The sequence below is a fragment of the Suricata suricatta genome, chromosome 8 (genome assembly GCF_006229205.1).
Source record: "Suricata suricatta isolate VVHF042 chromosome 8, meerkat_22Aug2017_6uvM2_HiC, whole genome shotgun sequence".
NCBI classification, from domain to species: Eukaryota; Metazoa; Chordata; class Mammalia; order Carnivora; family Herpestidae; genus Suricata; species Suricata suricatta.
The window spans coordinates 59471503-59479302 of record NC_043707.1 but is presented as its reverse complement, the minus strand read 5'-3'; the positions used below and the strand labels follow the sequence as shown (position 1 = coordinate 59479302).

The 7800-nt window shown below is 39.9% G+C and overlaps 1 long non-coding RNA gene across 2 annotated transcripts in view; it reads right to left on the bottom strand.

Moving 5' to 3' along the window:
* Positions 1–4492: 4492 nt before the first annotated feature.
* LOC115298100 overlaps positions 4493–7800 on the bottom strand; it is a 55829-nt gene continuing 52521 nt past the window's right edge. For both annotated transcript variants that reach the window (XR_003911595.1, XR_003911594.1), the window contains one exon: positions 4493–4784. This is a non-coding gene — a long non-coding RNA (uncharacterized LOC115298100). The remainder of the gene's footprint in view (positions 4785–7800) is intronic.

Sequence of the window (7800 nt, the reverse complement as noted above, 5' to 3'; positions counted from 1 at the left end):
ACGGTCGGGGCGCGAGACGCTGCCCGGGGCACCGGAGCCGCTCCGGGGGGAGGAGGAGGAGGAAAAGGTGTGCTGGGGGCTGATGGAAAGTCCGTCAGAGCGAAGGGGACCGTGTCGAGCTCAGCCACGGTGGGAGCGGATTAAGTGGCGCGTTGTCCCTCCGAGGAAAGACGTGCGGAATGTGCTGGGTGGAGGAGGAAAAGGGCCCGAGGAAAGGGGTGTGTCAAGCGAATGAAAACGGCTCTGTGAGCCGCGGAGCCTGGGGCGTGCTCAGCCAGGTGGCCGGTGGGCCCGGGCGGCGGTCATTCCTTCGGTGAACGACCCTTGGACTCCTGCTCCGAGTGTAGCCTTGTGGTAGGCGCCGATCCGCCACATCAGGACCCTGCGCTCAAGAAGCTGCAGGGACTTCAAGAAATGGAAGGGCTGTCCTTGGTAAGGCTAGTACCTAGGCAAGGGCTGTCCGGAGCTGGGTGAGATTCCTGTCGGAACAGGTGTGTGCGTGCGCGTGTATGTTGGGAGAGGGTACTGAGTGTCGAGGAAGGGAGGATTTTATTAATAACATGTATTTAAACCAACTAAACACCTCTCGGGAATTCTGGTTCAAATGAATTAAAGAATGATATTAAATGTAAAGGGGCTTGCTTAGCAGACCAATTACAAAGACTGAATTTTTTATTATGTTCTATTACATCCAGTATTTGAAAGTGGAATCAGAGTTTTTGGGTTTCAATCAGCATTCAACTTGGATAGTTAAAGATGAAATGTGGTAGTTTCTCACTTGGTGCTCTTATTTTCATTGGTAAACTCGGGTTGTTTCCTTTAAGGGAATGACTTTTAAGTTTACATTTCTGGTCCTAACATTTCCTCCCAAGTATAGATTCTACTTTTTTTCAGCATTTCAATTTACTTCTCCCCTTTTTCATTCGCACTCCCTCTGTGCTGTATGTGGTGCTTCTGTCCCCTTATTTGTACTATGGCAGTGGCTTTCAAACTGGACTTGCTTCTTTCAATCTGTCCCTCTTCCAGTCACTCCCTTTCATACTGCTTCTTAAAGATAGGGAGCGGACGCAGTCCCTGGTTACTTCCCTCAGAAATACTCAGTGCCCCTCTATTGGCTTCCAAACAAATGTAAAATTATTTAGAGTGGCATTCAAACCCTTCAAAATTGGAGCTGTTCACTCCACTCAGATCGATACGTCCTTTTCATTTTTTAAAATTACTTATCCCATTTTTGGGAGAAACCACAGTACTTGCTTGGAAATGTTATTTCTGAACATGCTCTGTGCCTCCCTGCCTTGGTCTTTGCTTGTATCTTTTATTCTACAGGGAAGGCTTTCCTTACCATTTTTGTAGAAATTCTACTTATTCTTTAATGCCTTAAATGCCACCTTCTTTTAACAAATATTTCTTATTTAGATATAACTGACATTACATTATATTAATTTCAGGTGTACAACATAAAGATTTGCTCTTTGTATATATTGCAAAATGATCACCACAATACATCTAGTTAAAGTTCATCACCACACATAATTACACATTTTTTTTTCTGATAACAACTTTTAAGATCTTTCTTAGCAACTTTCGAATATATAATACTATAGTATATATTATATAGTATATAGTATTATTAACTATAGTCACCGTGCTGTACAATATCCCCAGGACTTACTTATTTTATTACTTATAACTGGAAGTTGACACCTCTTTTCTTTAAAAAACTTTTTAAATGTCTATTTATTTTTGAGAGGCAGAGAGAAAGAGAGAGAGATAGACAGACAGAGAGCAAGCAAGAGAGGAGCAGAGAGAGAGGGAGACACAGAATCTGAAGCAGGCTCCAGGTTCTGAAATGTCAGCACAGAGCCTGATGTGGGCCTCAAACCCAGGAACTGGAGCTGAAGTTGGACCCTCAACTGACTGAGCCACCCAGGCGTTTCTGCAGAATTTAACATATCAAATAAGCCCTCTTTAGTTTGACATCTTTCTTTTTATAAGGAGAGAGAACAATTCTTTTGAGGTGTTTCAGGGACCCTCTGGAACAAATCGAAGTTAGTTCCAGTTCAAAAAGAATTTAGAATTTGATTTTTTGGAGTTTTGCTGAACATACTAAGTTTAAATTTTTTTAATGTTTATTTATTTTTGAAACAGAGACAGTGCAAGTGGGGGAGGGGCAGAGAGAGAGAGAGAGAGAGAGAGAGAGAGAGAGAGAGAGAGACACACACACACACACACACACAGATTCTGAAGTAGGCTCCAGGCTCTCAGCTGTCAGCACAGAGCTGGATGCAGGGCTTGAACTCCTGGCCTGCGAGATCATGACCTGAGATCATGACCTGAGCCACCCACTATTTTAAAACACATGATTGAATGGGATCAAAGGAGTTCCTGTGAAACAATACTTAGTTATCCATTTAACCAAAGTGATGAAAACATTGAAGGCAAATACTGAAAGTAACATAGTTATATATTTTATATGTAATAAATATAAATTAGCTCTTTTAATAGAGAAGACTGTTTCTTTTTTTAAAAATTTTTTTATATTTATTATTGATACAGACAGAAACAGCATGAGTGGGGTAGGGGCAGAGAGAGAAGAGACACAGAATTTAAAGACAGGCTGCAGGCTCTGAGCTGTCAGCACAGAGCTTGACGCAGGACTCGAACCCACAAACCGGGAGATCATGACCTGAGCCGAAGTCAGACACTCAACCGACTGAGCCACCAGGTACCCTGGGAAGACTCTGTTTCTTAAGTAATCAAAGACCGGATAAAGAAAATGAGAAAGTACAGGAAGTTATTTTGATAAAACACAGGGTCTTTGTTTTGTAGGCAGATTATTTAAAAGGTAAAGGAAAAGTTTTCAAAATCTTATCAAGAACAGACCCATAGTCCAAGAAAGCTTTCCTCTTTTAGAAGAGATAAGACTCAGTTGTAGTTTTGCATCAATGTTCTTTAGATTATTAAGGCTCATTTTTATACCCCTTATAATTGATGCATTCAGTTTTAGCCACCTTGACCATTTGAAGTAAGTATCCCCTCTCTCTTCCCAGCTTTCTATATCCATTTAGTTTTTGTCTCTTATTCTGCTCTTTCTCATTCTGGAACAATGAATTACTCTATTTTAGGACAAAATTACTCTTTTTTTTCCTTTAACAAAAACATATCTCCATATCTTTTCAGCATCTCCTTTTCAGCATTAGGTAGTTGCTTCTGGGTAGTTGTCTCTGACTGCCTTTGAGTGCTGCATAAAGTAGAAGTATTGGAGGCACTGGAAGGCTGAAGTGGGAAGGCAGAAGTCTTGCCGGTGGACAGAGGGATGGAGGAGGTAGGGGCCCGAAGGATTCAAGGGAACTGAATGGAAGCTCGAAGGTGGTGAAAGAAGAAAGGAGGAACAGAAACCATGGGAAGGGAGAGAGGTCTTAGAGGAAGCAGTTAGGGAAGATTTTAGGATTCCCAAAGAATCCAGTGAAATTCCAGATTTTCCTCAGCAAAATCATGCCCACAAGAAGGAGGTGGACGGAGCTGGCGGAGCATGTGGTCAGCAGGGGTTCAGGAAGTTTCAGTTGACTGAAAAGTTCCCGTGGGAGGAACAGGATGAAATAGAACAAGAGAGGCCTTAAAAAACAAAATCTCCCATGAGGCTCTGAATATCATCCAGTTAGACTAACTTTTGACCACAAAGCTCCTTTAAAAATCCTTTCAAATATTATCTATTAGATTTTAGCTGGGAAAAGCAGTAAATATTCCTGATAGTACTGACCTTTTTAAAAAAATGCTTTTTCTGGGGTGCCTGGGTGGCTCTGTCAGTTGAGAGTCTGACTTCGGCTCAGGTCATGATCTCACAGTTGGTGGGTTTGAGTCCTGCATCAGGCTCTGTTTTGATATCTGGGAGCCTGGACCCTGCCTTGGATTCTGTGTTCCCTCTCTCTGTGCCCCTCGTCTGCTCACACTCTGTCTCTCACTCTCTCTCAAAAATAAACATTAAAAAATTAAAAATAAATAAAATTTTTTCTTTCTTTTTTTAAACCAAGGGTGTACCTATCAAGTGACTCACAACCAAAACCATTAGCTTTTATAACTTAACTTAATGCAAGAGACATCCCCAAAGAAGGTGGAAAAGCTGCAGCCCTCCCTAGATCCAGAACTACTCCAAAAGAGAGAGCGAACACGTCCCCACCTCATCCTGCCCTCCACAGCTGGCAACAGTCAGTAGGATGCTAGTTTCCAGTGGCGTGTAACCCACATTTCTGTCCAGCTCCTATTCAATATTCTGTATCATATTCTCTTATTCCATATTCTTGTGGCTCGTAACCTGATAGTTGAGCCACTTACACACACAAGAACCAATAACCAGTATGTACCAGGCAGGCAAAAAGCCAAACCAAATTCTTAGGGCACAAAATGAGGCAAATAGGAAAGTAATAGCTGTCCCTGGGGAGGCAAGGATCAATAACCAATGGGTACCCCCAAACCAAATTCCTAAGACTGTTAATTCAGACAACTAATATTTATTTACAAGTGTTTTTCTTCTGCTAATAAGAATTTGGAAAGGAAGGGACAGTGTAAAATTTTACCTTCCTCTCTGGACTGGGCATTATAGACAGATCAGGGAGAGCTGGTTTGGAAAGTATTCTTACCCATTCTTGGCTTCTGCCAGTTCTTCTAGAGTCCATCTGTAAGCCCTAGCGTGAGTAAGGTGTCTCAGCAATTCCATCCTTTGTCACCAGAAAATGTAGGGAAGGAAAATAATTTTCTCTCTGATATTCTGAGTTCCTTGCTAAGACCTTTACAATAAAAGATTAACAAGAGAAAACAAGTTTATTAACATGTATTCTCCATGTATACAAGGTATACATACACTCAGGGAAAACTTAGAAACTCAAAGAAATAGCTTGAGCATTCAGGATTAAATACCATTTTAAGCGGGTAAAGAAAAGGGACATGTAGGCTTCTTAGGGGAGAGTAAGTGATTTTTAGGAAAGATGAATGGGTCCTTAGAACAGACTAGAGGCAAGATAATCTGTGACAAGGTTTATTGCGTGTGGTGTTAACTTTAAATCTGCTCTCCTCTAGTGAGTTGATCCTCCCTGGTTGATGAAACTCCTTTGGTGGGGGGATTTATGACCACTGACTTCCTTTTAGAGGATTTGTTTTTAGGCAGATAAGGGAGGTTTGGGGAAAGCCTCCCCTTCATTTGCTATTAGAACTTTTTGTAAAATTTTTTTAATGTTTTATTTATTTTTAATACAGAGAGAGACAGAGCATGAGAGGAGGAGGGGCAGAGAGAGAAGGAGACACAGAAACAGAAGCAGGCTCCAGGCTCTGAGCTGGCTGTCAGCACAGAGCCTGATGCGGGGCTCAAACCCACGAATGTGAGATCATGACCTGAGCCGAAGTCGGAGGCCCAACCGACTGAGCCAACCAGGCGCCCCTGCTATTAGAATTTTTAAGTACCCCAGGGCGCCTGAGTAGCTCAGTCAGTTAGGCATCTGACCCTTGATTTCTGCTCAGGTAATGATCTCACAGTTTCATGGGTTTGAGTCCTGCATCCGGGGCACTGTCAGCGCAGAGTCCACTTGGGATTCTCTGTCTCCCTTTCTCGCTCTGCCTCTTTCCCATTCTTGATCTCTGTCTCAAAATAAATAAATAAATAAACATTAAATTTTTTTTTCTAAGTACCTACAGCTAAAAACAACCAATAGGCTAAAGTGGCATATTTTGTTGGTGGCATATTCTGTTTCCTTTCACCCCATTTTATAGATGAGAGCCTTAAAGATCAGACAGGTCAAATAATTGGCCTTAGGTTCTACACATACTGTTTACACTGTGTCAGTTATATTTGAAACGGATGTAGTTTGTATCCTCAGATGTGTCACTCAGCAGGAACTCAATATGATGAATGTGCGACTGGATAAACATTAGAACCAACTGAATGACCTCAGTTAGAGCCCAATCTTATCATTCAGTAGCTGTGAAGTACAACTTCTTTCCTTCTCCTGATGGTTTAGAGAAGGAACTTTCTATTTGATATTACTCTGTGGAATTTTTGTGCATGTTTAGGAAACTCCAAAAAAATTAAGAGAAAATCTAGATCTGTCTGGGTAACTGAAATCAAACCAACAATTACTAATGTCATTGAACATCACCATTTGAATATTATTAAACCAGCAGTTAATATTGTTATTCGTGTATATGAATTTATTATTAAAGTTCAGATCAATATGACTTGGTAGTGTAACATTAGATTTCAACCCTCTAAATAAAGCAAGTGTATTCTAAGTACATTCAACTTGTCTCCTTTATGAAACTGTAGTGCTGTGGTTATATATATTTTAATGGATTTTTAAGTGTCTTTTGCTATGTAGATTTGAGTGTTTGGAATATCAATATGAGAGTTTTTACTTTATAAGCTTGAATACTACCCAAATTCTCTGTCTAAATTGGCTACTCAGAATTCTTAGTAGTGTAGCATTTTTGAGATACCCCTCAAAATCCAAAGAACCAGTTGCTGTCCGGAAATAAGTGTTCTGATTGAAAAAACATGCTGGATCAGGTAATATAGTAGAAATTAGAGCTAAGATGAAGCAGAAACTCTTAGGCCACAACAGGTAAAATGCTAAAAAAAAAAAAAAAAAAAAAGACCATTCCAGTAAGAGAGTGTCTACATGCAACTTTATACCTGCTCTACCTACTTTTTCTGTAAAAGTTGGACACAAAGTTTTTTCTAAATTCATGTGTTCTTTAAAGCCAATTTTAAACATTGCTAGTAGCATTTTCTAATATGAGTGAGTCTTATAAAGGTATTCAGTGTTCAAATAAAGCATTGTAATATCCTAACCACTTTATCTGATTGATACCTTGTAATCCTCATAATTGTGCTGTGAGGTACATATTACTTTCCCCCTATGTTATAGATGAGGGAAAGGAGGGACAGAGAGGTAAAATAATTTGATTTATTTATCAAGTGGTGGGAACAGAATGTGAAATTAGGCAATCTGAGTCCAGAGACATACTCTAGTCTACTATGCTGACTGGCCCTCTAAAACTTAGACTTGTTTAAACACTTAGCCTTCACTGCAAAAACCATACAGAAAGACTTATTGCAAAAAATTCATAAGCCATGAATTGGTAGCTTTGAAAGAAATCTTGCTCTATATCTGAGCAAGGCAAATTATATACTTAATATCTCAGAACCTATAGATTTTTAAATCTATAAAATGAGTGATTCCTCCTTTTACAGATTAAATGAGATTTATTTATTTGTTTTTAGTTTATTTTTTGAGAGAGAAAGCAGGGGAGGGGCAGAGAGAGAGAGGGAGAGAAAAAAATCCCAAACAGGCTTCACACAGCATAGAGTCTGATGCAGGGCTCGAACCCACAAACTGTGAGATCATAACCTGAGCCAAAATCAAGACTGGGATGCTTGACCAACTGAGCCACCCAGGCAACCCCAGATTAAATGAGATTTAAATGAAATGATGCCTGTAAAGCACCTAGTATAATGTCTGATGTGCTGTAGTTGCTCAGCAAATTTTTTTTTATTAATTTAACTTCTCTTGTGAAGTATAATTATTAGAAAACGTTTCATGAGAACCATTTTCTGCATGGGTGCCTCTGTCTTTTATGTATTATGCAGAGAGACTTTATTCACAAGGATCATTCTTCCCTTCTGAGAATTTACTTATTGTGGAGTTTATTTATTCTTTTATAAATCCAACATAGAGTAAATGCCTAGTATGTGACAGGTGCTGGGATGGAGATGCAGGATATACAGTGATGAATAAAACATGGAAGTGCATA